Raw genomic sequence first — 9,121 nt, 5'->3', positions numbered from 1 at the left:
TCTCCCCATCTTTCTCACTCCCCTCAATCACCTCACCTCACCTCTCCCTCTCTCTCTTTCCCACCCCTCTCTCTCTCTCTCTCTCTCTCTCTCTCTCCTTGTCTACTATCTCTCTCTTCCTCTCTTACTGTGTTTGCTTTTATTATTCCTTTGCATGTGCTAGCATGCCATTATCTCTCTCTCGTCCTTGCTCCCTCCCTCCCTCCCTCCCTCTCTCTCTCTCTCTCTCTCTCTCTCACACACACACACACACACACACACACACACACCTCGTCTCTCTCTCTCTCTCTCTCTCTCTCTCTCTCTCTCTCTCTCTCTCTCTCTCTCTCTCCTACTATGTTGGCTTTATTATTCCTTTGCATGTGCTGGCATGTTATTATATCTCCCTTAGCTCTTTCTCTCTCTCTCACCTCATCTCCCAGCCTGCCTGCCTCCCTCCCTCTCTCTCTCTCTCTCTCTCTCTCTCTCTCTCTCTCTCTCTCTCTCTCTCTCTCTCTCTCTCTAATTTTATCTCCCTTTCTCAAGATCGTAGGCACTCAATTCTATTTCTTTTATTATTCCTTTGCATGTCGTTGCATATTCTTTGTTGCTGCTACACTTGCTTGGGATCTCCTTGATTTTGCTTGATGAAGATCTTTTGATCCTTTGCTCTTAGTCTTTTGCTCTTGAATTTTACTCCGGTCTATTGACTACTTGTCCTTGCTTGTCTTTGTGTCCACCTTTTAGCATTGTCTTCTTCATTGTGCCTTTGGTGTAAACTTTATGCTTTTTACCATTTGGTGCTTTGATGCTCCCCTTGATGCTTTGTGTGTGTGTGTGTGTGCCATGCTTTGTGATGCAGTCACTCCATGCATTTGTGCTCTTAGTATGCTTAGGATAGTATTTAATGCACCTTTTCTTTGCTTTTGATGCTTATGCACATGTGTTTTCCCATGTCTGATTCACTAAGGATTTAATCCCTACCCAAATGATGCTTTGAGGTGCAAAATGCACCATTTGAGAAGGTCTTACCACAATGAGCTTGTGTTTTGCTTCACCAACAGTGCCTACTCCCATATACAAGATTGGCAATGTGCTTTCTATTTTCTTGTAATGATGATTTCAAGATGATCTAAGTTATTAAAATGTAAACTATGTGCTAAAAGTGAACTAAATACAATGAAAACTCACTAAAATTGAGCAATGCAAATGGATGAGATGGATTTGGATGCGAGAGGGCTTCCCACAATAGATTTATACCCTAATTTTCTAATCTTTACATTAAATTGGCCCAATTTATGTAAATCAATCATTAATGATAGTGATTAGGGACTAATCATAGTGATTAACATATCGTTGAATCTTGGAGGCTTCAATTGAGCAAATCCAAAGGGATTTTAATAGGGATTTTGGCATGGGTTGCTTTTCCTTGATGAGGTTGAAGGCTTCAAGGCATAGATCGAAGATGTTCTTCACAAAAATAGGTGCAATCTGCTGAATTTCAACACGACTAGTCTTTTACTTCATGCACTTCTCCATAGGGGTTTCCAAGTAATAAAGACAATTAAGAGGTCTAAAGAAGATACATAAGCAGATATAATTCATGTGGCCAACAAGAAAACCTCGTAATTGCTTAAGATTTGTAGGTGGAGGGAGGTCGCTAATCTTTTTAATCTTATTTTCATCCATGGCTATTCCACCCTTTGATAATACATGGCCTAAAAGAATACCTTTCATCACACCAAAGATATACTTTTCTGGAGTTAGAGAAATACCCATCTCAATACTTCTATAGAACACCTAAGCTAATCTATCTGGCATATTTGTAGCTATACCACAAACCCCAAAATCATAAAGAAAGATCTTTATCCACCACCTTGAGAAGTCTTAATAAGTGGCTATCATTGCACGTTGATGAACAGTTGTAGGAGTATTACATAATCCAAAAGGCATAACTTTGTTTTTTGGGGAAAAAGATCCTTCAATTAGCTAAAGAAAAATCAGCCACATGGGGCTAAGGGCTAGATACAAACTCAACTCATATAAGGGCGGGAAACAAGTGATATAAGGGGAAGAGATGCTTCTCCTCTCCGGCTAGCCGCTCTATGAGGAGAAGGAGGCTATCTCAGGGGGAGGGGGGGGGACAACCACACAGCTGGTCTATAATGCCGAATGGGATCACCGTGTCTATCTGTGAGGAAAGGGCCAGGCCTCCAAAGTCTCAAGAAGGCTTCCCGCCACTTCCGCATGCGGTTAGAACCTCCCTGTAGCTTCCCCCACACTGACCGTGGAGGGTGTGAATGATATCGAGCCAGATGCTCCTGATGGTCTCAGCTAATGGAGTGTGGCTACCCTTGATGGCCTCGCTACATCTAGCATGCCAAATGTGCCAGGTGTTGAGAAACATGGACCAAGGCTAGGCTTAAGCTAAGGCTAGACTTAAGCTAAGGCTAGGCTTAAGCTGAGGTGGATTAAAGCAAATGCTAAACATGATTAAAACATGAACAAGAGTAAAGAGTAATTAAAAAGAGATGGACAAGAAATGCAACCAAATAGACTTACTTGCTTGAGATGAGTTGATTGTGTTTACATTGCTGGTGCCCCTTTTATATGAGGTGGCTACTAAGTTGCTTGAGAGCTCATGTGGGATAAATTAGCTTTGATGATGTGGCAACTTGTTAGATGAACTTGTACCTTACTCACTCCCAACCTCTTGCTTGTGCATTTTGGGACCACATTTCTCAACACCCTCCCTTGGTGCCAAATCTTTGGGCTACTCAAGGTGGTTGGATGTCGGTTACAAAGTCTTGTTTTGACTTTTTACTTTCTACATTCCCCTATGTGCTGTGCACAACTTTGGCTGATGTGCTATTTTGGCACTTCCCCCCTTAATGATAGATTGGGTACATTTTTTAGGCTTTCACTCTTCCTCTCTCTCTCTCCCCTTGTGCTAGGCTACTTTGGCCTTTATGCTACTTTGGCTATGAATTTCAGCTTGAGTGCATCATATGGCCTCAGAGGCTGATTACATGACACTTTTTGCAGAGACAAGAGGGGTTAATTTCTAGCTTGGGTACATCATTGGTCCTAGAGGCTAGATACAAGCACTTTTTATAGGAAGTAGGATTTTCTTACAAGATTTTTTTTTTGTTTTAAAAAAAATGGGTAGTGATTGGTAGCTTCTTTGTTGCTTCGTTCTTTTCTACATCTCTTTGCTTTTTTTTTTCTTGAATTCTTTTCTTTCATTTTGATATTTCCCTCTTCATTGTGCCTTTGGTTCTTTTTCTTACACACTGATGCGACATTATGTCATGCAACGGGTGGTCTTACCATGAGCTTCTTGAGTCTCTATGGCCATGTCTAGGACCCCAAAGATGCGAACACAAATGAAATATTTTTTTTTCGGGAAGGTCTTAGCCTGTATGGCCAGTGTCTAATCCCAATGCAAAACATGGAAATAGAAAATGTGTCACTCGGACGTGTAATATTCATGTAGATCACACTTATTTTAATGAAAATGTGTGATTAAAAATTAGGTACGCGGGCACCAAAGCATGCCATCCTCTTCCTCCTTCTCTTCCATGCAACCCTGGCTTGCAGCATAGTTGTAAATGATGATAGCCACCATGACGAAATCATTAATACACATGTGCATTGGTATGCAAGGCTCACACCACAAGTTTCCAATTTCCTCCATAGGAATAACCTCTAAAAAAGAGCATGTGAATTTTTTTTCCATTATAATGTTTTCAAACCTTAGTGTATTTTCTATTTTTTTTGTGAACCACGAAGAAAGGCAGCTACCTTATTTGCGCTCGCCTTTTCTGCACCACAAGCTCGCTGTTAAAAGATGTCACAAACTGGTTTGCTTGCGACGATTTCTTCAAGAACCTGGTGAACGATGTCGCTGCAGGAGTACTCTTCCTCTTTCTTCAGTGTAAACGTGTGCGCGTTCTCCTCCTTGTGGCAACTCTATTGGCTGGCCCATACGTGGCTGTGCGCTAGAGCTGACTGAGCACCCATGGTGAGCTGTGCTGCTGCTCAGGTTTGCTTGCAAGTTTTGTGAGCCACCGTCTCCTCTCTTCTTCACAAATTTATCCAGCTACTACAGACCCGCTTCTCTCTTCCTCTTGAATGCTATCACTTGAGTCAATGTTGCTTTCTTGTGTTGCTTCCGAGTGTTATGCGCCACACCCAACTGCTCTACTATGCACCACTTCTACTGAGATGTTGATGATGAACAACGAGATCCTCTACTTATCTCTCTTTTGATTACCCTAATGCTTAAGTGCAAGACTCATCATGTTTTCATGACCATCCATCTCCTTTCTTGTGTAGCAGTCCTTCCTTTATTTTGGAGACCACTTGGCAAGTGTAGAAGAGAGATCCAATGCAACCTGTCAACCTAGACTAATGCAAGTTTAATTTATTCACCTTGCCAAGTCTAGCCGGCCCGGCTCTGATACCATGTTGAGAAACATGGACCAAGGCTAAGCTTAAGCTAAGGTGGATTAAAGCAAATGCTAAGCTTAAGCTAAGGTGGATTAAAGTAAATGCTAAACATGATTAAAACACAAACAAGAGTAAAGAGTAACTAAAAAGAGATAGACAAGAAATGCAACCAAATGGACTTACTTGATATTGCTTGAGATGAGTTGATTGTGTTTACATTGCTTGAAGGTGCCCCTTTTATATGAGGTGGCTACTAAGTTGCTTGAGAGCTCATGTGGGATAAATTAGCTTTGATGATGTGGCAACTTGCTAGATGAACTTGTACCTTACTCACTCCCAACCTCGTGCTTGTGCATTTTGGCACCACATTTCTCAACACCAGGCTTGTTGCTGCAAATCTCCCATCTCTGGTGGAAGCCTGGTCGCCAGAGTCACCTATCGGTGGGGCTGTGTGACTGGTACTGCTGCAATACGATGGTGGGAGACCTGAAGGGCTAGTCCTCCCCCATCCTCCTCATCATAAGTCCTGACCACTCTAGCCTCAGTGGCCCAAGTGACAATACCCCAAGTGATGATCCAGGGTCGATGCCCTGCCCATATCAAAGATGCAAAGAATCCGCTATACCAAATCTGCTGAGCCTTTGGGCAATCCCAAAGGCAATGCCGTTGAGACTCCTGGGGGGGTGGCTGCACCGCACCTCACGCAAGCTACTGAGATCGACCTCCAACGGCCAGCCAAGTATCGACCGCCAAACTCTTGTGTGACATCAGCCAAAGAAGGAGAGTGATCTTCCTCGGCCGGAAGCTATTCCAAAGCCTCTTCCAAAAATCTGGAAGGAAGCACTGTGATAGGCCTTGAGACAGTCACTGTGCTGTTGCTATGGAGTGCCATCTATCTCAAGCATTTGGATCCTGTGCTAAGCCGCCGCGCTGTATATGCAAAGAAGGGGGCATCCAGAGTCTCCTCCCGATCTACGAGATCATGCCAAGTCCACTCTCTCGGGTCCCACTGCAGCCCCGCGTGAGAGGTCGGCACTCCCAAATCCATAGCCGCCACCTTGGCCGATGCTAGATCTATGTGCCATGCTTGTGCCCGAAAACCAATCACCCTCACCCTCTACAAGGTGCAGCCTCTAAGATCCTCCAAGGGGTGCTCTGATCTCTCCAATTTGCCATGGGATCCAATAGAGAAAGTGAGCAGACCATTGTCCTCATCTGCTCCATGGACCGCGACAAGAATATTGTCTAGTAAACACGCCTAACCACACCCGGGGGGGGGGTCGGGTCTAGAATAGGAGTGAGCCACTCCTGATAGGAATAGCTGAGTCTATGTTGATGTTGAGCCTATCTCTACTCGGATCCCTGTCAGGCCTCTCTCCTGCTACTCGTGAGGTAACTGCCTGTGTGCAATCCAATCTCCGAGAGACCTGGCTAGTCCCATGCTCAAGGCGCCAGAGGATATATGTGGTCAGGCCCCTAGCATGTGGTCACTGGGTAAATGGATGAGGGGGTTCGAAACCAAGGGCTGCCGAAGCTGCTCTTCTGAGGCAACTGGTGAAGCACACTATTTGAGGGCTAGCCTGAGAGATGATCCCAAGCACAAAGTAGACTGGCCGTAAATCTCTCCTCAAAGGCTGGACTAAAACCACGGGCTCACATCTCTATGAAAATCCATCTAGTACTCTACGACCAAGGGCCCCCAAGGCTCGGAGTGCGGGCTGAAATCCAGGCCAAGAGGAAGTCTTTACAGGGCTCACCACTGGGTAGGAGTCCTCTGACAATCAACTTGCCTAGCAGGGCACGACTATGTATAGCAGGATCAATGAGGCCAAGCCCCCCTCTGCTATGTGGCTGAATGATCACTCTCCATGCCACCTTGGCCCTGGCTAGGGCCAAGCCCCCCTCTACTATGTGGCTGAATGATCACTCTCCATGCCACCTTGGCCCTGGTGGCTAGGGCCCGCCCATCACTTCCAGCCCCCAAGAAGTTCCGGATCAACCATTGTATCTGGCCAATACATGCCCGAGAAAAGGCCCAACACGAAGTGATGTACCACATGGTGGTGGCAAGCAGTACTTGGTTCGCCACCACCACTCTACCTGCTAAGGATAGCCTCGCCAAGCTCCAATATAAAAGCTTCTTCTGAATACTCAGAAGAAGCATAGCAAGCTGCTCGAGAGAGATATCAATGCCAACCTAGCAACCGAGGTAGCAAACTGGAGTGCCCTTTGAGATCCATTGGAAAACCTCAATTGGTCGTCAAGTCGGGGCGAGTGCTAACCCTACCCAAAAACCACACTTGTGCTAGTTGATCTACGCTCCTGATGCATGACAAAAAATCTTGATCGCCTCCATGAATCTCTAGAGATTCCCAACATCTCCTGCAAGGTAGGCTGCTGTGTCGTCTGTAAATTTTGAGTTCAGCAGCTCCTCTTGCATACGGAGGGAAAGGCACAATCCTTGAAGTTTGGTCTCCTGGGCGGAGAGAAAACTACTCATGGCCTCAGTGACAAATAGAAAGAGGTACGGTGCCAGAGGACAACCCTATCGAACTGAGCGAGAAAGGGGGAATCTGTCATCTCGGGCTCCCTGAATGAGAACCTGGTTATGTGATGCTAAATAAAGTCCTAAGACTCCGCGAATCCACTCCATGATGGGGAATCCCATCCGACTCATAGTGCCCTCTAGAAAGCTTCAATCCACCCTGTCTCATAAGCTTTCTCAAAGTCTAGGAGTAGCATAATGAGGTCATGCTGCCACATCCTAGCCAAAGCTGTTGCCTCCCAAAAGGTAAAGATGTTGTCGAGAATGCTCCAATCCTGAACAAAACAAGTCTGAGTATCGTGGATCAAGTCTGGGAGAGAAGGCTGAAGTCGCCTGATGGCCTTGGCCAAAACCTTATAGGCCGTCTCTAGAAGGGTGATGGGTCTCCACTGCCGGATCTCCAATCTATCATCACCCTACTTCGGAATCAAATGTATCAAGCCCTTTGTGAGCCTCTTTGGCATGGCACCTGTGAGGATAATCTCATTGAAGGCGGCGCGAAGGCCACCTTCCATGAGGTCCCAATGGTGAAGAAAGAAAGAGACAGGATGTCCATCCACCCCTGGGCATTTGCCCTTGGGTAATGCCCTCATCGCCTTTGCCAGATCCTCTGAAGTGAAAGGGGTCAATAAGAAATCCCAAAGGGAGAGAGGAACCACCTCTCTTGTGTGCCTTTAAACTCTCTCGTGCGCTCCATCACTCACCCGGGGGAATAAAGGGGCACCAATGAGAAGAGATCGGAAGAAATCCGTGGCGATGGCTCTCACATGTGGGGGGTCAGAAACAATAGCTCCATCCTGTCCGCGCAACCTGCGAATACCGTCTCTTCTCCTATGGGGGCCAGCTATCTCAAAGAAATCTCCAGTAACTCAGTCACGGGCTTGAGTCCAGAATGAAGCTCTAGCATGATATCTATTCTCCACCCTCCTCTCCTAAATGGACTGAATGTTTGTGCGAGCGGCAGCAATGTGACTCTCAATCCACGAGTTGTCTAGGGAACTCTCTTGAAGATGTTGTAAAGAGGCTAGGCCCCTCCTCAAGCTCCTCTCTTGCTCCCAAAATCCCTCCAATCTACTATGGGCTGCATCCTATAAGAAAACACTGATCTCCCCCAGGACTCCAAAGTGCACGCTGCAAAGCTTGAGGAAAAGTCCAGTCTTGCCCATATCTAATCGATCTGGCTACAAATCTCAAGTCCTGAATGAGGCTGTCTAGAATCCTAGAGCTTGCATGCCTATCATGCCTCCATGGGTCCTCTAGGGGATAAAATAACTGGGGCATGATCTGAGAAAGTAGTGCCTGCCAGAATACCAACCATGCCTCCATAGCTACAAGCCCACTCATCAACGTAAAACCTATCCAGCCGAGAGAGGTTGGGACCAATTCTCTACCTATCCGATCGAGAGAAACTAAGACTCCCAGGGCTACGCCGCCCAAACTCTAGGAGATGCCCAGGGTCATGTCCCCTAAGAATCAATATCATCTCCTCCCCAGGCACAGTACTCTACTCCAGAGACTGTGGTCGTGCCACCTCCAAGTCTATCCTCTGCTACCTCTATCATATTGAAGTCACCACCCATGCACCAAAAATCAGTTTGGGGTAGGGCCTCTCGGACAGTGCTCCAAAAGATAACTCTACCTAGCATTATTCAAGGCATAAATGTTGAGGAAGCCAATGCTATCCTCACCCATCATAATGGTAGCCCATTAAGCACCTCCTGGAACTATGACTCCTAGATCCTATCACATAATATAGAAGCTGGTTCACTGACAGAGAGACACACTCCTCCTTGCGTCCCTGAAGGGTCAGAGGAGGGGGACCAAAAAGTATGACTCTTGCTTGGTAAAGTGCGCCCCTCAGTAAGGTGATGCTCTTAGAGGAAAAGCATGTCCATAGGTCCCCCCCACCATAGCTCGCTGAAGCTCTCCTCGGACACCTCGTCTATGAAAGCACTGAGCCCCCCCTAAACCCTGAATGCTCCATGAGACAATCCTCATATCAATCTCTGTGTGAGACGGAACTATCGGAACTGCCCATCACTCGAAGAGCCTTGGGCGTGGGTTTAGATGGGGAATAGTCACAATTTGTCCTGGTGCAAAGTCGCGCAAGTGGGCGTGGATCCTACCCTCCATTTACTACCATTC

At 46.3% G+C, this 9,121-nt stretch overlaps 1 long non-coding RNA gene across 1 annotated transcript; it reads right to left on the bottom strand.

Moving 5' to 3' along the window:
* Positions 1–2,511: 2,511 nt before the first annotated feature.
* Positions 2,512–4,642, bottom strand: LOC147623981 (uncharacterized). The gene is made up of 2 exons (XR_015269298.1): positions 3,784–4,642; positions 2,512–3,568 (listed from the first exon to the last, which is right to left on the bottom strand). It is a non-coding gene; the product is annotated as an uncharacterized LOC147623981 (long non-coding RNA).
* Between the last annotated feature and the right edge of the window lie 4,479 nt (positions 4,643–9,121).

Source organism: Cibotium barometz, chromosome 26 (genome assembly GCF_041138505.1).
Source record: "Cibotium barometz isolate CiBa-2024 chromosome 26, ASM4113850v1, whole genome shotgun sequence".
Lineage (NCBI taxonomy): Eukaryota > Viridiplantae > Streptophyta > Polypodiopsida > Cyatheales > Cibotiaceae > Cibotium > Cibotium barometz.
The sequence above is the reverse complement of the archived record's forward strand: the minus strand, read 5'-3'. Positions and strand labels throughout refer to the sequence as shown.